Genomic DNA, 24,852 nt, shown 5'->3' on the forward strand with positions numbered 1-24,852 from the left:
TCTCACATTTAACTGTTTTAATTCCAGAAATTATTAAAATTACTTTGTTTTATTTTCAGATAAACAATTTGTTTTAAAAAAAGTTATTGAAAAATGTGATTATGCTATCTTCATTTTCAAGGTCATGAAGTTAAGTGGCAGTCCTGTAACTACCTTGAGTTATTTTATTGCCTTGCAAGTAGTCTCAAAAAGCTCTTCATCCAGAGAATAATAAGATTATGCAAGTCGTCTTCAACTGAATTGAAGAATTCATGATATTGTCCCACCTGTGAGAGAAAATGGCTTCAAGAAGGTAGGGATAAATCTGGTTATGTCTTCTTATTGGTACAGGCTTTCTAGTTTTCTTAAAAGTGCAGGCTGAGTCTGCATGCTGCCTCACAATCAGATGAAGCTCACCAAAAGCTGTGTTGCTATAACATATTTAAAGAAGCTGCCAGGATGAACTTCCAATTTATAGAGCAAAACATCATTAGATCTGAATGCAAAAGCCATCCTTGAATCCTAAAGTCAGCACTCTCCTACTACACAAAGGTAGTTCTGAACAGTTACAAGAGGCCTCTAGGGCACTGCTGAGCATGACAGTGAAAAAAGTGAAAGCTGAAGCAGCTGAAGTCTGTACTGTGCAATGGTGGCTTTTAGCATTTGTACTTTACTAGTGCCTAGAGATTCCTGTGATAGACCAGAGCCCTTTGCACTAGGCACCACACAGAAAAAAACACTGTAAATCTTCCAGGAATTACATCTCTTAAACTCATTAGAACAATATTTCAGTGTAGTCACTACTGCCACTTAAAGCTTAAACTGCAAATAGGGCTTTCCACTCTGACAAATAAATATGCAGATTCTGCATGCTAAAACCTGTCAGCAGACCCAACAGAAAACTAGTAATTTCACAGAAGACATAGCCAGAAGATAACTGGAAAAGAGATAGTAAGAGCTTGGGATCAGTTCCACAGGACAAATTCAAAAAAGGAAATCAGAAAGTTGTATACAGATAACAAATTGGTCTCCATTATGCAGAAGATCAGATTAAGGTATATTCCACCCACATTACAATGCTCTGCAGAGACAAACAAACTGGCTTAGATGCCACAAGCAGTACAGAGCAGCGTTCAGCCTGCTCTAAGCAGCACAACTGTGGAAATGGAAAACAAACCCAAAAGAGTGCAGCAGGCTAAAATGGCTCTTCATTTATGGGATTATAGCTTGGATCTCCCTGCAGATCACAGTTCTGCACCATGGAGCCAGATCCATGATGTCCCCAAGCTGCCTTACATGTTTTGAATTCTTACCAGACAAAGGGCCCAAGTAGGAGCAAATACATCTGCAGACCATCACCAGACTGCAGAGTTGGTGTCGCCAGCAAGGATTTGGCTTCCTCAACCACAGCATCTTGTCTGCAGCAAAGAACAAGAACCACTGCTGGCGAGAAACAGAACCCACCTGACCAGGAAGAACATCTCTGTAAGCAGGCTCGCTACCCAGATGAGGTGGCTTTAAACAATTTTTTCCAGGGAACGGGGACCAAGGCCCTGAGGAGTGAGCAGAAGAGTTTTTCAGTTGTGGGCAGGGGTCTGTTGCAGGCTTCCTGATGAAGTGGAGGGTTTCTAACCACTTGCACATCTGCTGAGACAACACCACAGCACTACACTGCCAGGCCAAATTCTTGCTCTGCATTGGTGACAATTTCCTCATACAAATGCTGCAGGGGCTCGCTAGCAGTAACGCTGCATAAAGTTGATGCTCACAAAGAGGAGAGAACTGGCAAAGGAACCTTGTCCAACAGCTTGGGTTGCATGGACCTCAAGAGGAATGAGTTGAAGATGTAGAGGAGCACTGGAAAGGTGGGCAGCAAACCAGGAGGAATTTTAGAAGAGCTGATTTAAACCTATTCAAGGGAACCGTAGGATAAAATCCCAGGAGAGCTCCCTGATTTTTAAAGAAACTTCACTAAGAGTTCAGGAAGGAATGAAACCCTTGTGGCGGAAGACCAGGAGTTTTGGCACAAGGCCCTGTTGGCTTAGGAAGAAGCTTTTTGGTTAACTAAAAAAGGGAGATGAAAACGTGGACAGGCAAAAAAAAGAAAGAGTACAAAAGCGCTGCTCAGGAGCCTGGGGACAAAATCAGGGAGGCTGGAGCTCACCTGATGACAGAGCTAGGGAGAGACACTTCAGGTAGCACATGGGGAAGCCATGGGCCTTCCAGCTGCAAAATGGAGTTCAGAGAACGCGTGGGTGACAAACAGGGGATAGAACCTCGTGACAGATGATGAGAGAAAGGCTCAATGTCATTTTGGTCTTGATCTTTACAAGAAAAGTGTCTATAGATACTGAAGCACGCTTCAAGTGGAAGGCTGGTCTAAGTAACACATAAGTCTTTTCAAACCAACACTTCTGTGACTAAACCAGCAAGCCAAATAATGAAACCTTTCAATAACATACTGAAGCACAGTAAAGGACTTCTTTTGTAATCACTGTGTACTCCCTAGTTTTCCTTTTACTGACTCCATACTGAAAGCTAGACACATCCTTTAAAGAAATATTCTTGGGGGATTTGATGTATAATTTACTTGCTCCAATTACAGTTGTGCATCAGTATGAGCAAGCCATTTTGAAATAAAGTTCTGAGTCTGTTATTCTCTGCAAATTACAATCAGAGATACAGACTGTCTCATCAATCAAGGCAAGTCCGAAAAACTATGTTGACAGAAGACTTTAACTGCTCATAAGCAATGATAATTTTGTCCTGTTGCATTGCTTAGCTCCTTGTAACACCGCTGTAAAGGACAAGCAAGGTAGAGCTCCAGCCAGAAGGAATGGGGGAAGCAGGAGGAAAGCGCTGCTCCTGTAATGTTAAGAGGTCTTTTACTACCCTCTCCATCACGGCATGTGAAATGCATCCCTTCAGTGCCTTTCTAGAGCCTCCATTGTGCCAGGCGATGTTTGCTCTCCTATGCTGTTCCCCAGGTATGCAATGGTGCAAGAGAAGGTGGTTTTGATTTTAGCACTTACGCAGTTGTCTGTAGCTGGAAAACATAAAACGCGTTCTTTATGCAAGGAAAAACAAGCAAAGCTGCTTTTACTGTGTTTAGAGGGAATGTTTTTGCCTTTTTTTTTTCCACTGAGAACTCACAAAATATACTCACGCTACAGAAAGAGCGAAACATGAGATGATTGCCTAAAACTATCTTTTTAACTTCTTACATTTGCCAAGATCTAATTATGTTATTGAAATCATTGATTTTAAGATAATTTAATTGTAAAATATCACATGTAAGAACTTACCTACAAAATACTTACTCGTCTCTGTTCTCACCTAACCTGAACCCTAGAGGAAGCCCCATCCCTTCCCCCAGAGCAGTCCAGCAACAGTTGTTTCACACCATCTTGAACAGAATGGCAAGCACCACAGCTGATAACACTGTTCCTTTAGCTTGACAGTTACTTTCTAAAATTAACCTTTCCTATTTAGTTACTTAATCTTCCTACAGCCCAATTATGAAGGCATTTCTTATTGAGCACAGTATTAACTTATAAATATTAATGAAATCATAAACCTTGTCTATTGAGCATGATATTGACCTGGTATTCTCCTAATTATCATTTAAATCTATATAAAGATAATTAAATTTCTCAATTAAACAGACAAAATCCCGCAGAAAAAAAAATATATATATCTATTTTATAAATTAGAGAACATAATTAAGAAAAATGAGTAATATTGAGCTATAATCTTTAAAAAAAAAAAACTTTCAAGGCGAGACATATCTACAATAGCTTAGTATCAAATTCTGTGAAGAAAGAATCATTCTGGAGACAAAACCTATTTTTCACTTGGATTTAGACTTCGATTTGGTATTATCCACTTAGAAACTACTTTGTATTTTTCTAAATGACTAAGCTGGATCAAATTTTTGACATTGTAATAGTTATTGATGCATTTTTAGTTTCTTAAAGGAATATTTATTTTTTAAAAGTCACACTGGATTGAATCAATAAAAGCAAACATCATTATTTCTGTGAGGCAATCAAACATGGACAGTAGTAAAAACATCTGCTTCCAAATATTCATACTAACTCAACACTCAAAAGAAAGATGAGATTTCTTCTTCTATCAACAGTATATAAACTCCGAGGCAGCTGTCAATAACACCCCCCACAGAAACCTACATAAAAATCTGGTTATAAACAGACCTTTTCCCCTCAAAGGCAGGGGAAAAAAAAAAATGAACCAACCCTCTAGCCTCTGTGATACACGAGCCGAGTTTTAATGCAAAAGTTTGTGCTAGTGAACCTCTGTGAACCTCAGCTTTCATCAGGCAGGCAGATCCTGAAGGTACCAGGGGTTCCCCTAGATTTACACACCATAAACTGCCAACGCATGTTGTGAAATAAGGAAAATCATATCCTAAAAATCACACCAAAATAACATACTAACACAAGCTTCTGACATCTTAGTACTAAGGGGTATAATTCTTAAAGGTTTTTTACTAAAAACAAAATAAAACATTTTCGTGCCAAAAATACTGAGACTGTTGGCTTATTTTGAAGCACCTGAAAGACCTCTCTCATCAGACTTCAATTCCCAATGAAATCACAAAAGGACAAAAATCACAAAGATAGCTTTTAGGAACTCAACCAAGACTGCAGCAAAAGAGAGTTTGGATCAGAGCACAGACGTAGATGAGAGACAAGAGGAGGTCAGAGGAGTCTCTTCCTCTCGGAGCCCATCCCAGAGCAGCTCACCACCATGGTGGAGCAGCTTTAGAGACCTGGGTAACAGCTCCAAGTTTTGATTCACTTGACAGCAGTGAGAGCCGATGCACAAACCCTCAATGCTGTACCTCAGTTTAGAGTCCCCTGGTGGAAGAACTCTTCATAACCCCAAAGATCCGATCGGAGACACAATTCAGATCCAGGGAGAAACCACTGTGGCACATTTTCATCAAGCTTCATCTCTCTCATCCGTTAAATTATCCTTCACTTGCCCTGATGCTTAACAACCGTAAGGCTTTTAGTGCAGTGAAACAGAAGGGGCGGCCAAACAAAGTGGCCAGCCAGGAGGCAGACGAGGGCTCCACAGTCACTGAAGGGAACAAAACCAGCCATCACTCCAATGACTGGAAGCACAGCTACACAAAGCTGTACAAAACAATAGCATTTTGTCAGAGCTAATTAGAAAATATCCAGCACTTCCAGCTGTGTGCGTCGTGTCCTTAATACACACCCATGAAGGGACAGATACGAAGGGTCTTTGTTGTGTGTACAGGTTGGGACAGAAGGGAATGGGGAAGATCACTCAGATCACTGCCTCGTGGATAGCACAGCATCAGCTTCCCCCTGCCCAAGGGAAACGGGAGGAGCACTTACCTTACAGTGCTATGCTACAAGAGTCCCACACAGAAATTCATCAGCAGCAAAGTTCTCGGGGCCATCAACTCCCAGGCCCAGCATAAAAATATCTTCTAAAGGTATCCAGAGTGCAATACCAACCCTCTGAAATCAATTACAGTGCCTCCCTCCGCAAACAGCGCGAGTCAAGTTCTTACCTAATTGGGTTTAAAGCGTACCTTGTTAGGGCATCACTCATCAACAAATTGTTTGTGCTACTTCTTTGATTGCTAGAAGCCACTGGAAAAGTTACGGCTTTCTCCCTCCTTCCTAGCTCTAAATCCTCGTTCTTTCAAAAGCGATCATGATAATATTTCATTTTGATTACATCAAGAGTTCCTACACACTGAAGAATTACTGATTATATTTAAATGATGTATACAGTTGAACAGAGGAGTACCAAATAACCTAATTAAAAAGCATATTTGAATTTACTCCAGTAGCATGTTAGCAAGTAAATCAAATTTTATTTATAGCTTCCAGTCTTTGAGAATTAACAGAATTGTAACCCCAATGCCAACAGCTGCCAAACTAAAATAGAAACCTCTCTGGTATCACAACCTGCCAGGCCACAATACTGCATCTTTCGGATACTGAATAGTCCCTTTCCTTTGACTTGAGTAAAAATAAATTAATGAGTTTGCCATGATTGTTTCTAAGCCTGTTCTTTTTTGTTCAAGCACACAAGCACTGTATCCCTACCACAAGGAATTCCCAATAAGTCCTCTAAAAGCTTTAAATGTACTACCAAAAAATGCAGAATCTGTCAAGCAGACACAGCCAGAAAGTAAGGCTGTGTGTCATTTACAACAAGTTTCACTTATGAAAAAATATTAAACAAAATTAATAACAATATTTTATACATGAATCATCTGAATAAGCCAGTAATTAGTTACCATATGTGGCGCATATAGATTATCTAATTTTCATTCATAAATAGCTCTTAGGGAAATCAATTTGCAGGGTCGCCATCTAAGTCCTGAAACAATAAAACACAGGCAAAATTCCAAAATTTGTGCTCCTTATGTGAAAGAAATGACCAACACAACCATCTCCTAATGTGAAACAAGCACACTACCTCTCTAAAATTATCCATCACTTTTACCGGAGGATAACTTAGACTTTCCTGAGTCTCCATGAAGTGAGTGCTGTACCACAGACACATTCGGCTTTGGACAATGATCTTGAGAATTCAGTGGTACCGTGGCCCTGGACTGGATATCTGCACGTGAGCCTGAGTTTAACATTTTTTATAATAGTTATTCTGAGGGAGTATCTCACAGCTTCAGCTTGACAATTGAGCTAGGCACTGCAGAAACATATCTGAAGACATAAACCTTCTCCGAAGGGATCATGGTACAAAAGTTAATTTTAAACTTCCCTAAAAGCTAATGTCAGGTATAAAATTAGAGGTTCAGAAAAAAGCAAAGACGCTTGATGTATTGTATCAATACACTTACCACGAGTCTAAATCCTGCACTGTATTTAAATAGCATTTGAATACTTAGCTAAATGGAAAGCACTCAAATTATGAGCTACAGCTGTAAAAATAACAGCTGTTCTACTTATTCTTCCTTGAGGATCTGGCTAGATTAACACACATGTAACACTTATGATTTATTCATTGGTTTCTGAGTAGAAACATAAAGTAGCTAGACTGAACTATAAAAAACAGGTTAGTATAATTTCTCCTTTTAACATACTTAAGAAATAGCAATGCGCTCCCTCTCAGCTTGTACAGGGCTTTTTTTCTCATTTTAGAAAAGCTAATTTTTGTACATGATTCAGTTTTCATCACACCAGTGATAGATTAGGACAGGAAAATACAGTCTGCAGCATTTTAAGAATGTCTTGATTCTCAGCTCCTAAATTCAAGTACTGTAAAATCTAAATACAAACTGAAAAAGTTATACCATCATCTGGACAGAAAGCTTTGGGCTTCTCTAAGCACGCATTCTTTTAAGCTGTTAATTTAAAAATTAATACTGAAATCATTCAGGAGCCTGTTGATGCACTGAAGTGGTTACTATGAGGTTCTACAAGTGCAGTTCTTCCTTAATGCCCTCTTGGCCCATATGGACAAGCCTGAAAGCATCACATGCCTTTAATATCAACTAGATTAGCAAGACTTTGATAAATGCTGACAGACATTGCAGTTATGTGACATTTCTCAGTTTTTTACACTCGTGCTTACAATTGGAAGCAGAGGTGCGAGGATTCTCTAGCAGACATAAGACTGAAAAAGATGTTTTCCATGAAAAAAGAACCCTTCCTTCTAAGCTGCTCTAAGGCAGGTGCAAACGGCTTCAGTGCGCAGCAATTAAATCTCTCTTTCATTTGATTTCTGAAGTTCATTTGGCAAGAAAAAAAGTAAAATCAGCATTTCTCGAAGAACTCTGATCCATTCTCTTGTCACGTTGTAGGCAAGAGTTTTATGATCTCCCTGGCAAAGGCATGATGATTTTGGCTGATACTCAGAGATATCTGGCAAAGGCACCAAGGTTATTTTTTTTCTTGGAAGAAAATGATTTGCAGCTCCTCATTCTATTGTTTGAGTTCATACAGGATCTCCAAATAAATATGTACTATCTACAAACTAGATTATTTACAGATTGGCCTCAAACAGATTCTAAAATCACGTGCAATTTTCCCACAGTCTTCTACATGAAGCTATATAGTCCATATGTTCCCAATTTTAAAACAATCCCTATGGAAGTAAACATTTTTTATTAGGTTTTACTAGAACAACATTTCAAATAAATCTCAAGGTCACACCACAGTTGTTTGAGTTAAACATGTACCTTTCTAAACACATTAGAGGTTTTTTGTTTTTGTTTTTGTTTTTTAATTGGAAAAAGACAACTAGGTAATCATAATGCAAGTTAGGCTGTGTCTACAAAGAGGTGATGCACAAGGTGTAGAACAGACTGCGGGATATGGGGGACTGCCCATCACCAGTTACACTATCAGCTGGCATTACAACAGAAGAAAGTTTTAAGAATGGATTTTAGAATACTGGAAGGAAGCACAGAACTGCATTATGGATGAAAACTGTTTATTCAGAGTGAGCAATGGTTGTTGAATCAGCCCCAATTAAGCATGAGAACGTACAATTACAGTGAACAGGTGTACATGGAATAAAATAAAATAAAATAAAATAAAATAAAATAAAATAAAATAAAATAAAGCATCTTAATACACTAAAAATGATGTGTATACACCTAGGTCTTTAAAGTAAACGAGCCAAATCCTTCCAGTTTTCCCTTAAACAAATTCCCAATAAAGCCAAGGACAGCTTGCTTGTTCAGGCCCTTTGCTCCACGACTTGCAGCTTCCAGGACTGCTGTTCCCCACATGGGCTGCCCATAAAACCAAGATCTCTCGTACTGAAAGCAGCGTGAATACTGCATATGCATACAAGTTGTCTTTATGGAAGCAATTCTTCCCTTGCCCAGTCACAAATTACTCCTTTAACACTCCATCACTGTGTTAGGGAACAGGCCTCCCTTTCCTCAGCCTGCATCCGAAAATTTGCTAGCAGGATATCAAAGCAACAGGTGACAGCTTTCCCCAGGAGAAGCTCTAATAATGCAATTGCACCGAGCACAATGTTTCCTACACTTTAATTTTATAAGCAACTCCCCTAGATAGTATAACAATGCTTTCCTAACTTTTATAGATGAAATTACACTAAAGCAAAACTGCAAAATCTCTATCTAGTCTGTTCATCCTCGACATCTGATCTACAACTGAAAAGCATTTTAGAATAGAGCAGAACAGATTGGTTCAGTTGGCAGGGACCCACAATGATCACCCAGTCCAACTGCCTGACCACTTCAGGGCTAACCAAAAGTATGTATGACTATAGTATATAAAAGGACTGAAAGAAAGAGAATCAAAAAAAGAGTTTTACAGATTAACGTCAGATTTCAATAACAGGTAGAATTACAAGAACTGCTATAAAGACTGTTCCTGAGTGGAGCTTGTTTGTTTTCTATATGAAAACAAATGTATAGCTTCCCAAAGGGCTGCTTTTTGTTGTGAACACCTTCACTTGCCTGATCTCTGATGCTGGACATTTTGGTACCAAGGATCAACTGCTGTGGTACCCCAGTGACTGTGCCAAATAAGGAGGCATAAATGGCTCCGAGTTAGATGTGGCTAGAATTTTCCGTAAAGAATAAGGAGTTTGCATTCTTACAAGGGTGTTACCTACATTCGTTATATATGGCTTTATTGAGCTGCCTGTAAAAAAATCGTGTCTTCAAGAAATGTTTAAATATTTTATAGTCAGTTAAAATGAGCAATAGTTGTAGCCTTAGGCCTGCAGCTTCCATTTTCTGTACATATCACAAATATAAGTCTGCAGTAGCCTGCACCATCAAAACTGTGCTTTCACAGGACTAACAGTAATGAAAAGAAAGCACGCTGACTGTTAAGTAGAAGTATCACTGTGATGGACTCATGAAAAGATAACATCCTCTACATGCCACCAGGGAAAAATGAAGGGGCTACCTGAAATAACAGACACGGTTCTAATAGCAAATAAAAAATGAAAAAGAATGAAGAACAGGGAAGAATAAGGAATATTCTAAACATTTATTTATGTAATTCAGAAAAAAAAACAAACAGCAAAAAAAAAAACAAACAAAAAACATGACTCAAGGAATACAAACATCTAACAGTAGATAAGAACAAAGAAAAATGCAGTATCAAAAGATCTTTGTAGATCAAGCTTAGTTTATTACAATTCTTTTTTTGAGTATCTTACTCAAGACAGTGTTAAAAATAAGAGTTTATTAACCTGTGTGTACCTACAGCACTAGAATGATAACCAGCTTAAATCCTGCACATCTGTTGCTTTATTTTCCCAGTCTCTGAAGGACACTGAGCTTAAACTTTGCCATACACTCACCTCTCACCAGTCAGAGTCTCCTTCTACAGGTGATGGACTGTTTCTTTGTCAAAAGCCAGGGCACTGCACCTGATCTAGGGAAACTGGAGAGGGAACATCTCCCATCAGCTGCCCCAGCACAGCCTGGCAAAGGGCTGCAGAGGTAAAAGCAAGCGTGTCCCGAACTGCAGGCTGGATTTCAGCACGTGGCTGTCATCCCAGCTCCTTCTATCAGCGCCCGTAATAATTAAATACACAACATGCCTGTCATGTTGTAAGTCATCTGAGCTGTAGCAATCACAATTCCTGTTTGAAAAACATAAATCATGGTAACGCAACCTAAGGCCCCCCTGTACAGTCAGCAGCACAAACAGTTGCTCCGCCGCGCTCCGATGGTGACCTCCGAGACTTCAGGCAGAGCCGACTGCCCACTGACAAGTCTGGAAATATGGCATGACAAGCTCGACCATAAAAATACAACAAATAGCCCTCCTGCTTTTATTACGTGTCATCTACTACCTGTATAAAAAATATTTGAAGCAATTCTCCTCTGGGAGGATCTGAAGAGCTGTGATTTAACAGGCATTTCCTTGCTTTCAGAAAAGCAACTGTCTAGGCTCCGTGTCCCTGAATCCCACCCCAAAGAGGGGAACAAAGACAGCAGCTACCACTTCTTGGTTTCAAGCAATACTTTATAACTGTTCCCTATAGAAAAACAGCTATCACCTCATCAGCAAGAATTGGTATGAAAAGCCGGGTTTCTGCTCCTAATGAAGTCCATGAAAGTTTTACTATAGCATTCAGTAGGTTCTAAATTGACTCCCATTGGGATAGAAGTCATTTTTGAAGGATCTTTTCCTTAAAAAAAAAAAAAAAAAGAGAGAGAGAGAGAAGAAAAAAAGCGAAATAAGTATGCATTTTTGAAATATTAATTATCAGCTACCATCAAGTACAACAGAACCTTGCTACTTCTTAATAATGACAGAGATAGCCATGGAGTAATACAGAATTTTGCAAATTAGCAATTGAGTGAAAAAAACACAATAAGAAAGGAACACTAATTTAATAAATTTAGTTTAAATTGTTTATGTTACTTCATAACGTATCAGTCGATGTGCTATGTTGTATCTCAGCAATAGTAATTCTTCAGAACTATCACCCACATTCCCATATTATCTATTATCTACTCTCCATTGAGAAACAGAGGGAGAGCTGTGAAGTACAGCATGCCATCCTCCTGAACCCAGTAAAAAGATTTTTATTTCTTACCTAAATCCAAAGACTCATATTTACTTTAGTTCTATCTTGCATTCAACTAGAAAGGAGCCCAAAGCCTCAAGGCTGGACTGGAAGCTTAATTTTCACAAATGGAGACCGAGTTCAGATTTCCTATATTTTAAACATTATTACTCTACTTCAAAACATGATATATGAATTTGCATTTTTCATAATTATCGCCACAAGTTCAATGCCACATAAAATTATGACATAACATTATTACAGCTGAAATAGATCTGTGAAAATTCTCTCTCCCTCATTTACTTTCGCCTTTTATAGCAATTTGTAAGTATTTAGTCAAGACCTCCAGCACTTTTCATTTCACTTCTGCACATAATTGTTTCTCTGTATTTGTACAGAACTTCCAAGTTGCTTAAGCCTATTGGAGGAAAAAAAAAAGTGAAGATGAAAAAAAATTTTTTTTAATTAGCAAGACACTATATGGGAAGATATTGTACCTATAACTATTTCAACATATTTCTTTAATATATCCCTTTTCAGGCTAAACATTTTTGGAAAGCCAGGCCATTCATCAAAAATACGCTGAATTTTGATGTGTTTAATTATGTACAGTGCCTCTCTTTCTTCCTTATACACACAATTCTTAAGAAGTCATTTACCATTTCAAATGCAAACAGCCAGAAATTAAGAAATGCCAAAATATGCATACCTCTGATTGGTACATGCTCTGTACCATCTGAAAATGTTTACCTTGATTTATTAGACACTTGAGATGGATATAGCTCACTTAATGTCATACCTGCCGCTGTCTTCTCCACATTATTCAGCATGTGGCCCAATCCCTTATGGTTATTACATTGTTTGTACCTTTCTGTAAGGATAGATTTCCACTGAATTTAGTACTTACTCAGCAATTCAGCATCTCCATCTAGTCAAAACCTGTGATTAGATACAACACATATAAAAGTGTACTGACTCCTACCTTACGTAGAAACCTCACTACAAGGGCAGTGATAAATTCCAGGTCTCAAAATGGTGATCGACATCTTTACTGACAACACGTCTTCCAAGTTCTGCAATAGAGCAGACCAGGCTCCCACAGAAGAGCCTGCTTCATTTCACTGCTCTGATTCATCTGCTCAACAGGGTGAAAACTAAAACTGCACTCATCAGATAATTATTATACTACAATGCATACACACAGGGCATTTATATTAAGCTGCACAGGCAATTGCATGCTTGATATGGCAATTCTGAAGTTTTGCTTTAAAAGTATGCAAAGTTATAAAATTTTTAAGTTCTTGAAAAAGGAAACACAATTCCAATTAATTATTATTAGCCTCAATGGTTAAGAGGTGGTCAAACTTGGAAACGGTAAATATTACCCTGCAAAAGGAAGTGCCTCCTTCAATAACAGAGCGCTGCCAACTCCTCTATAAAACTCGGATCAGTTAACAAGTATAATTCAAACATCTTCCTGGTAATTTTGACTGGATGACAGCATAAATGATTACAGATAGATGTAAAATACTCTATATTCTCAAAATTTAAACTGAAAAATTGCAAAAACTTTTCATTATTTTTTTCCCAGCTAATTGTAATTGACAAAAATATGTATTTTCAAACAAAGAGAGATGACAAAAATCCCTAACAGATGGGACACGGCATACTCCGTACGAGCAACAACCAGAAAGCCCTCCCTGCCATTTACTAATGGCTACTAACAAGTGAAAGTCAAATCGTATCTTACACCTAACAGCCCATGACGCAAGCAGATGGTTTTAGTCCCACTGCGGAAGATTTTCTTCTCCGCTGAGAACACCGAGGTGACACGGCCATCCACTCTCATCAAAGTCCTCCGTTCCATTAGGAAATCCGCATCTCTGGGGCCGCACGTGCACACTGGAAGATACATGCTCGAGGAAAAACACATGCATTAGGAGAGTTGCACCGATGGGATCTGTCTAAAGAAAATGAGGTCCTGAGATCCCTGGCAGTATCAATAGAGCATTTCCCTTCCCTGGGCTTAAAAGCAGAGCGACATTGCATAAAATAACAATTCATCACTGCACCAAATTGTCCAGCAACAGTTATTATCCACTTGTAATGAAACTAATGTAAACTTGGTATTTCCTAGCCCCTCTCCCTACTTATATGTCACCATTTCCTAGCAATAGCTCAGTGTCAGGTGAATGCTTGGCTGTTTGCTGATACCCCTAATTGTCCCAGGACATTTCTTAGCTTCCACTGAAGTTTGCTCTTATATATTTCAGTCTGGATATTAACTCCACAGTTACTAGGGGTAAGAGGATAACCAGAAGAAAATAAAGCCATCCTTGTAACTATTCACACTTTACAAACGCCAAAAACCATTACACTGAAGCAAGAAATGTCAGGATGTTGGTGCAAGCTTATGGCCCCAACTCTTGACCACAGGGTAGCCAGAATGTACCTAATCTTTCTGCATGCATCTATCAACAAATTGTTGAGCCATTGGCAATGTTTTGCTTTTAATTTTCAGATGGAGTTCAAACTTCAGTACATAAGCTCTCACACAAGCAAACCTGCATCTTCTATCAACGAATAATTTTATTTTAAACAAGCCCGTGTACAAAAATACCCCTGCTGTTCATAACCAGCTTTTGAGCAGAAAAATAAAGGCTTTGGGAAGGCTGCGGAGTGCAGAGCAAATTCCCCTACCCCTGCCTTTGAGGTAGACTGTGACGGTCCCTGTAGGACCCTGCCTAGCAGAGATAAGAGACGCTGTCAAAACAGGTTTCCTGGAGCAGATTGCCTAACTATCCGGGAAGGGCAGATCCAAGGATTTCCCAAGGAGAGCATTTTCACATCCAATCAGCCTTTCAGCTCTGCCCAGACCATCCGTAAAAGGGCTCAACTTGGAGGCTAAGATGTGACAGAGGGCTGAGAAAAATCAGTTTGGTAGAAACTAGGTGGAGTCCGAATTATTTTGTACTTTACTGAAGAGAAAATCTTATCACTAACCTCCTCTATCCTGTGTCACTTCCTATGTGCTTTTTTCTAATGATCGGTGGGATACAGTTACATTGTGATGGATTTTATAAATTAGGAGCTATTAGCATATGCCTCAGTCAAAGGAGATGTGGTTGATTAATAATAATAATAATAATTATAGTTCAACCCAACCTACAGACAACAAGAAAGGGGTTTAATACATCTTCAGACATCACAGTCTGTCTCTACTGGCCTGATCCAAATGGTTCAAGTAAAATTATCACGGTTATATTTCAGCCAGCCAACTTCTGAAAATACTGGATGTATTTTTTATAAAATACTTTCTGTGTTAAGTATCTACCACACTTGAAATATTTACATACTTCTAATTTCAAAACAAGGACACATCCACCTGTTCACTAACTGCTAATAATGAAATTTCGGACGTGACCAAATCAAGAAACTGGCAGACCCAGCTGACAAACAAACAAAATCCGAATAAACATTGAAAAGAAATACATTCCATATGCTTTGGGATGTTTTATGATGGAGCTTTACACCACAGATGTGGTTGAATATCAGGATGCCAGATTACATGTGGACAAATACCTGGCTTCTTTTATCCTTGGTAGGTAAATGAATATACCTCATTAGCTGCTGTTCAGGAATAGGGCTAAATGAAGAGGGAAAAATAGAATCAGATAAGGAAGCAGGCCAGATTATATTTCACATTCAATATTACTTACTTTGAAATAAAGGAAAACTCCACAAAAAGGATAGGATAGATAGGAATATAATCAATGCATTGTTATACATTGCAAGGAAGCAAAAAGATACACTAATGCAACTGGCCTCCTTTCCTCAGTTTTTCATTACTGCACCGTTTCCATAAAATACAAATAATTATAGATACAAACCGTGAATCCAAAAAACCTCTGGAAATTAAAATTTAGGGCTCTCCTAGCAACTGTATCTCACACACTTGCACACATGCAGTACTCTGTATGGTGTTTGGTGTGGGCTTTTGTGCTTTCACAGCAATGAGGTTGAATTATGGTTGCTGTGGGAACTATATCTTCGAATTTCTTGACTTGCGCTACCATCTCAACTAAATGTTACATTAACATAGGTAAGCATGTGCTGTTTTCTTTCCAGAAAAGGGAACCTATATGGATGGTTACATATTTAACTGTTCTTACCAAAGAAACAACACACGGCTGTGTCTGTCAAAGTACAGAGCTCTAATTGTGCTCACACTGCATACACAAGAAGTAAAACAGAGCCACATAAAACCTGTGAGTCAAATGTGGCAGAAAATAGCAGAAAAGTGATAATGTCACTAAAAGCTTGATTTTGCAATCTTCCTAAATTTGTTCAACTTTTTAATTTCAGAGTTTGGGTACAGGCTTTCTTCCAGGGCCCTAGCAGAGGATATATATACATTTGTCATCTTCCTCGCAAGTGAGCACGAGTGTGACAGGGCTGTCACAGCCAGTATTGCCAAGCCCAGTCAGCACAGGCATTGCTCTGGGTACTCTGAACATACAGCAAAAGGCAGTGATTTCTGCCATAAGAGTATTGAGGACTGACATTTGATGTGCAATATAGGTCACAAGCTGCTACAGCGGCACACGTCAGCATAGGAGAGAGGCACAGCCTCTCGCTGCCACTGGAGATGTTTTTCAGTGGAGGTGAGCTGTCCCATGGCAGAACCAAGAAACTCAAACTTCAAGGTCACTTTCTTTGATCCAAAACATTCTTTTTGCTGTTTCCCCACTAGTACCTTTTGTCTTTTGACACCACCAGGAAAAAGGGAGTCACACCTCTTCTTATTTTGGAATTGTCACCCAACAATTATGCCTCTAAAATCATCAGATTAGACATTGCAGATACCAAGTAAATATTACGGCATTTTAAAATTGGAGTAAATTCTATTGCACAGTTGCTACTTCCAAAAAAGTCAACGTCGGTATTACTCTTTAAGATTTTTTTTTTAACTTGGAGGAGCTTGGGGAGGGGGGGGGAAATCAAGAAGCAAAACAACATCACAAAGCTGCTGAGACACAGTGGCACATTTCTGAAGAGCATAAAGCAATGCTCAGCTGCTCTGCCAAGGCACTCAGGGGGCCAGCAAGGTCTCATGAGCTTCCACTTACAAGAGGAAACGTGAATGTCCCACCAGGGCAAGCTGGAGCAAAACGTCAAAGAAATCCAGGGAAAACAGCCAAAGTGAAACACAGCTGGGCTCTCCTGGTGTGGAACAGAGGTGACAGCACACTTGAAAGTAACACCTTAGGAAACTTAAGAAAGTATCTGTTCACATGGAAAATTTCAAGTTAAAAATAAAAAAAAAATAAAAGTCACATTTTTTCATATTGTAAGAGCATGAAAAATAAGAATTTAGCTTAAAATGTGAGTTCACAATTATCTTAAATTGCCTATATCTCCTTTGCATAGCATTATGAAGGACTCCAAGTGAGGGCTTCTTTCAAATAAAATCTGAAGCACTGGGTATTTCCAGAGTAAATATTCAATTTCCAAGCAGTTTATAATGTTAACGCAAGAGATTATCAGAGAACCTTCAAAAATAAGAGTGATCTGATCAACAAAAACAGAGCCTTGATGTTAAAACTTTCAAAGATCTAGAAGATTACTCAATATGACAGACCTAACAAGAAACTATTAAGTGTTGCAAGAATAATACTTCTAGTGTTAGACTTGCAGCTTTAAAGATGCAGCTATTTAAGTCTAGTCATAACACAAGAAATTAGTCTGGCTACAAAGAGAAAGAAGATTACTATACTTTGTGTCTGCCAACGAAATTGTGGATAATTTCAGTTTCAGGGTTCCAAGATGACTATTAAATACAGTAATTAAGGTAGTTGGGTGAAATGGAAAGGCACGTTACTAACAATACAACTGTGCTAAGTAGTTTTACAAGTCACTTTTGAATGACACGTGCCCTCTCTGTAAGTACAGAAGGCAAGGCACTGGCCCCTCTTAGCATCAAGACTTAATCGTCTCTGAACCGAACACATTGTCTTTAACTGCAATACCAAAATGGTTCCAACTGAAATAATGGAACTGCCTCTTGCATCATACTTCTGAATGTTTTCTGAAAATTGCTTAATGCAATAGATGGAAAAAGATTTATGAGGTTAACATTTTACATATTCCTGCAATCATCCCAACTGTCAATGCTATTCACATATGACATGAGCCTCTATAAAACGGGCTTGTAAATAAACGTAGCCAAAACACCTGGGAGTATGTGTGTTCTAGAAAGAAATTGTATTTTATGAAGGACTTAAAAACATACAAATAGGTCACCAGTTTTAAGAACATAAAAACGGGTCAATTTTTTCCATATTGCTAAATCTTTTTTATTTGCACCATTACAAACATACATAACGTGTAAAATATTATGTATGTCAAATGAATAGTATTTATTCTAAAAATTCCTGGAGGAAGAAGTCAAACACATATACATTGATCTAATTTAACTTTCTTTGATTTTTATATAAATCTCACATGAAGATAAGAAAGTGTGCATGTACGCGCATTTGTGCGGCTATTAAAAAAAAAAATCTCAAAAGTATTTTACAATATAACTAAAAATAAGTCACAGAGTTCTTCATTTTGGTACATTTAAGTTTTGGAATACTGTACACAACTTCTTAATATAACGTCTAAATATTCTAGCAGGACAGCTTGCATGCGTAACCTGAAGGGCACATGACGATACCACACAGAGGTATGAAAGGAATCCAGCAGTACCCTCCATGAAAGCAGCCATATTTCAAGATTTCTTTTTATTAAAAGGAAACCTGAAGGCAGCCAACAGCAGGACACTACCACATCCAGGAGTAGTCAATGTCGCTAACAAGAGAAACGCTTCATTCTCACCCTCCGGTGGCACTGCAAGGACATTTACCAGCTTGTATTTCTCTCCAGAAAAAGAAGGCTCCATTGGCACCCCAAAACCCTCGTGAAATTTATCAAGGTGATTGCCCACAAGAAGCACAGTGCTGCATTTACTCTTCTCGATGAAGAGCAAAGACGAGTTTCATAATGCTGAGAGCATCTCCCATAGCTCTTAAGGACAAAACAGAGGGAACACAGAAATCAGGTGGAAGGAGACTCACCTGTTTCCCAGAACTCTAAGAATGAAATGAAGAAATGAAGTGCCACCACTGCATCAGTTCTTAACAGAAAATGCCCATCAATGAATCTGGAGGTACGAGAACTTCGACAAATTATGTCATCATTATCGCACGTAGCAATCTAGAGCACCACCACCAACTACCAAGACTGAGGGACAGCATGCATTAGTTTTGCTATTTTATTTACATATTGCCATTTTCAAATTCTGTCTGCATCTGCTTACTGGGACAAACCAAAGAAACACCCCTCAAACAGAAAACAAAGCCCAAACCCAAGTGCAATGTCCCATGAGCTGCCTACATCTCAAGTGCAGAAAGACGAAGGTCAGCCACCACGAAGTTCTCCCTTTCATGCTACAGAAAACACCTGTAAACATGGTAAACATCCACGGCACACTAGGCAGATAATCGATGTTTAGAAAGGACTCAGCACGTTAAATAGATGAGACCGCAGTCATTATATCAACTAAAGGTTTCACAGCTTTATACTAATGCAGTATTTAAAGACAAACACTGAACTGATACTTGAAAACTGAAAGAAATCATACGACTAAGCCTATAAGAAAATCCTTAGAAATAAGCAAGCGATGAACTGAGTGACAAAATAAGGCATCACATGAAATCTCTGGATTCAGTCTTCCAAAAATAATAATAATAATAATAATCCATGAGGGTTTAAGACTTTATGTTCAAAACGGCTGGAACTTTATGAAGTAGCTCCCTCTTCTGGTTTACCAAACAATGGCAATCCAACGTAAACGTCAAGATGCAGAATTCAGCCTGGAAACAATACCTTTCGCCGTTTTTTGGCTTCGGTCCTGTATCATCAAGTGATCACACAGAGGATTAGGAAAATGCGAGCTGCTGCCCCTTATTTTGAATAAGGAGTTCATAGCTGAGGACAGAAAGGCTTAAACATGCTGGGACAGAAAGGTCCAACCTCAACACACAGTACAACAGAAAGCTGGTTGAACGCCCTGAATAGCTTGGTATCCTTGAAGACATTTTTTCATCAGACAGCACAAACACACAGAAGAAAAGAAATTCATTTCTCATTTTAAGCTCTCAGCATGTTACTAGATAAAATGCACTTCACTGCATTTTACAAAAAGAACTTATAAATAACAATATTAAGAACAGTTCACTTTCCTACCTATATGGCCTGCAATATGACTTCTGGATTCATATTTGTAGAACTTCGTTTGCAACTTCTGGGTTACAATTCTTGAAACGGAACAATTTATATATATTTTTTTTTAATTTCTTTCAGCTTTGACATCTTCATAAAGATCAACACAAATTGCCCAGTGGTTTCTGACTTGAACTGTTAGAGGAAGCTTGACTTCCACTGTTAGAGGAAGCTTGGTGAAGAGCTGGTTATTTTTCAGCATCCCAGCTGGAGCTACAGGCAATCCTATACCCTTCAAATTGTTCATCACTATTGAAGCTGAATGTTTGACCAAATACAAAAACTAGTGTAAATGGCAAAGATGTGGCACCACTGAAATCAGTTTCCTTCATCAGTGTTATTATTTATAACAAAATCATCGTATAAATTAAATTATTGTGTATTTCATGAGCAAGAGAGAGCATAAAGGATGTCCCTGTTAAGTTCTGGGCTGGATAATTTGAAAGCTTCATGTTTGACTTGCTAATACCTGCATAATCAGGCACACAACAGCGTGACTTCATCTTTCATGATATGTATACCAAGTGCATCATAGAGGATGCAGCCAACTGAAACACCCAAGGAAATTCTGATCGTTCAACCACAGATAAAACCAAAATTGCCAGGAGTTATTTGGATGGAATTGAAAGGATCATATAAAATGGTAGGCCTTGGAGACCTGGAAATAGTGAGGGACAGAGGGAAAAGAGCTAAGATTTGCTGTGCGGGCACCTGCTGCAAATGGCAGGCTTCCAGTGACACAGAGGGGAGACCCCTCTGCCAGACTCCGCAACAGTCAATGGGCTGAGACCCCCCACAACCCTCTTGGCAGAGAGAAGAGTTAAAAGGACAAAGAGAAAGTGAAACAAAAGCTGAGGAAATCAACAGAAAATAGAAAATGTGACCCAGTATGTAAGTGGAGATATTAAAATGGGGCAGACTGGAAGGAAAGTTTGTTACTAAGAGTTGTTAACTCTTAATAGAAAACATGCTCTAGGACCCATATCAAGTTCCAATAGAAACACTGTGAAAACAGAGATTTTATAAATCAGTTCAATTCAATCTTCTTCCCGTATTTCATTAATTTATTCCATAAAAATTAAACCAATTCTTATTTAAAATACAAAATTAGGTAACAGCAAGTGAGAAGTGTAAGTAAGCCATTCAACTTTTCCTTTTTATAGCAAGTGTATACACAAGTATATTTGAGTATTTTATTGTCATTCAATAAGTATTTTGTGTAGTAATCTACAGAATGTTTGAATGAAAGACTATTACAAAACCCATGTCACATATAAACAAAGACTCCAAAAACAATGAATGAAAATACCACAAAATGGGCTATTGCTGTAGATAAGTATCATTATCAGCAAAGCTATCATATGAATAAACAGAGCCTCAATGTACTTCAAGCCCTTTGTCCGTAATGAGGAACTTTGCATATTGAAGCTAAGCATCTGATGCTGCAGCAACAGATCAAATACCCACATTTTCTTGTAAAAAATCATCTGCTGGGTCTGGTCTTACACAGCCACTTATAACATCATAACAAGAGCAAAGTATGATGGTAGCACTTTTCAGAAAGTGTGCAAGCTAACAGGATCCTAAACATAATCTGGGGTGAGACGATGGTCTCACTGGTCCCTCCCAGAACTGTGGGGCACAGAAGAGGCAAGGTTCAGATATGTACAATGCCAATTTGGACAGCTGGGATCCCAGAACTGCAAAGTATGTCCAACCAACTAAGGTCTCACAGAAATACATCCTCTCTCGGGGATCATACCTCAAAAGAAATGTTGACTAACCGTTAAGAGCTGCTACCATGCCTATTTATAAGAAACAAAGGAAAATCAGTTGTTTGGTTCAGCCAAAAGAGGACTGAAAGGCCAAAGCATCTACAGATGGAGACTTCCTGTTTAATTGCACCTGACTAATGAAGACATGACTTGAAAGGACATTACTTCAATTGCAAGCCTGAGCAATTACATTGTCTTCCATGGAATTCATGGAATACTGGAAAAGACAATATTGAACCAAACCCAGACTTATTGGCTATGATTGAAAACTACAGAAAGCAATAAAATATTGCATGTAAACCCAACAATGATTAAATTCAAATTCATCACTTCCCAAGGCTTTGAGCTCCTTCAAAGAGTACATTATTCAAATGTATCTTTACAATAAAAATAGTGTTTTATCCATGTTATCTACTCAATGCATCTCTCCAAATTACTCAGGAAAAATAGAACAGTAGAACGGTCTAAGGCAAGTAACAGGAAAGTTCATATCACATGATTCACAAGGCACTAATGTTGTGGCTTTCAGTCACTTGAGAGCATAAACTTACAAAACAGGTTAAAAGAAAATTCAAACTGCAAATCAATTTCAACTTACCAGTCTCTGATGAGTTATCTTTAAGACTGAAAACTAAAAATGTGAATTTTGACTCAATCTTTTCATTAGCCATATAGTCATTAGTAAATACAATGCTATCTACAACTTGTATAAAAACTGACAGTTTGGAGTTCACCTCTCAGAATACCTAAAACACTCTTTAATTTACACAAAGTTCTCAAGAAGCTAGTATGAATTGTAATTCAAAGAGAAGGGTCTGGAATAAGCAGTCCTGCCATCAGTCCACTTGACAGTATGGGCAAACAGCACGAGATCTGGCTTTTCAGAAGTTAAATGTACCAACTGCTCGATAGTGTAAGTTTAGCTCCTACCAAATAAATCACATCCTTAATTCAATATTTCATTTTGCTAGCCTGTAGGTGGATACTCTAATACTGCTCCTCATGTAGCTTTTGTGAGGCTGCACTTAATGTGAGCAAAGAGCTTTGAGATCTTTAGCATGAATAAAATATATTTTGCATTTAGATGTTAATTATAGAAGTACCAATATTTGAAATAGGGTTTTGTTTCAAAGCAGCAAGACTAAATCAAACATGAATATCTTGGCTTTGATTGTTATGTTTTACTTACTATGCTCTATTTTTCCTTGCATTTGAAATATGCAATTTTGCATTTCTGTTATGTAAATGAATGTTTTTCATCTAACGTCTATTTTTGAAAAAAGAATCATTTTCTTTCCTAGTCCAAGACAGAAATGTTGCTGAGCACAATTCTGGAGTCTAACTGACAGAGTCCTGTAATGCCATTGCACGCATTCAGTAACAAAAGCAGCAAGACATGCCCAGAGGACTCACTTAACTTGGAATATTAATATATAAGTGGTTATATATTCAGATATATATCTTGATAAACACTGAATTATATTTAATATAGATTTATATATATTTTATATAGAATATAGAGCAATCTGCACTGAAAGTCCTAAGAACAATCAGTTATAAGCTAAAGGTTCTTTTTGCCTCTGTGTAATTTAAGCTATTTTAGAGGCAAATTTCAAGAAAATAAAAGGTTTGAACTTTATCCAAAACTGTCATGCAAGAGGTCAAATCACCTATCATGGTACTTCCTTTTATATGTTAAATGTGTTGTTTTTCACTTCTAAAAAGTGTGCCAATTATATTGCTGTATGTGTCCCTAGATATCAGTGGCACTTAGTAGATAACGTATTCTGGAAAATGGAAAAGAAGTGAAAAATGCATGCCATATATAAGCCTATTAACATAAATGGTGTTTACTACCTGCAGAGGATTTTGATTCTATGGTTTGTGTGACCAAATTACGGTGTTTCAGCCTGTCTCTTGTTCTCTGAAATTCACATATTCCCTGGCTGAGTAAGGAAGAGAAAGCATTTAAGATTTCCATTTAAGTCATGGAGTAAATTGGCATCCATAAATTGCCAGTGTTAAAGAAAACTGAAGTCAGGGTTAGCAAACCAATTTAAAAAATTGTGGTTGATTCTGTCATGTGGCAAAGAACAGCCCAATAAATCAAAGGAATACAACACCTGTTTAGAAGAAAATATTATACTCTCAAAGCAGTGCCGAAACACTGATATTTACCCAGACGAGTAAGGTTAAGAAGCATATCCCACTCACTCAAATCTTTAAATAAAATTAAATGCCAACCTAAAGCTTGTTTTCAACATTCTATGATGCCTGAGAAATGCTGTCACTCACTCATTACACTCCCTCACACGGATGTAATTTCCACCCCCACCTATCGTCATCACATCTGGTTTGGTATGCAGTTTCAGACAAAAAAAATAATCTAGCCACCAAATCACAACATATTTTGAGAAATATTCTAGTATACGTGTGTGTAATTATAGACAGCATTAAGTATATCTTCAAATATAAACCATCATTGAATCTTTTTGGGAAAAAAAAAATAGCCTAAAGCCTTGTTAGAACTGTAGCTTATTAGTAGTACACTGGGGCTTAAATCACTTCTCTAAATAGCAAAACACAAGATAACCCAAAACTTTGCATCCCACAGAATCACAGATAGCACGGCTGAAGATGACCTCAAACCATTAGTCTATCTACCAGCCCAACAGCAAGATCTGCAACTTTATCACCTCAACCAATGTTTGTGAAACAGACTTTAAATAACTCAAGTGAGTGAGATTTCATTGTCTACCCACCCCACCTATTCCAGTGTTTCATCACTGGAAAGCTTTTCCTAACCTGACCCCAAACTATTACAGCATTTCACTTTCCTCCCTGCTGGGAAGTTTTTAAGTCTAGCTTGAACTTGTAATGCATTTACACCCTTTCAAACAGTAAGGCACTCCCCTCAGAAGCGCATGGTAACAACAGACAAAAAAACTTTGAGACAAGGTCCTAGCTCCACTTAACTCACTGGAAACAAAACCTGTGGAGACGCTGAAATATGCTCTCTGACATTTGCAACACTGCATATAGGACATACTAGAAAATACAGGTTGACACTTAAGTTTGAAGCACACTGTGCGTATTCAAAACCATACATGGTTCAGAGCCAGAAGGGAGGGTTTTTTGCCCTGGCACCCAAAGGCTGCTCCTTCTGTTTCCACAGAATATTCAAAAAGAAAACTTTCCAGGTTACCTCTTCAAAGTCAAGAAAACAAAA

General features: G+C 38.2%; 1 protein-coding gene across 2 annotated transcripts in view; it reads right to left on the minus strand.

Annotated features, from left to right (window-relative positions):
• PPP2R2C (protein phosphatase 2 regulatory subunit Bgamma) overlaps positions 1-24,852 on the minus strand; it is a 188,638-nt gene that overhangs the window by 162,915 nt on the left and 871 nt on the right. The gene's annotated exons all lie outside the window — the stretch shown is intronic.

Source organism: Cygnus atratus, chromosome 4, assembly GCF_013377495.2.
Source record: "Cygnus atratus isolate AKBS03 ecotype Queensland, Australia chromosome 4, CAtr_DNAZoo_HiC_assembly, whole genome shotgun sequence".
Classification (NCBI taxonomy): domain Eukaryota; kingdom Metazoa; phylum Chordata; class Aves; order Anseriformes; family Anatidae; genus Cygnus; species Cygnus atratus.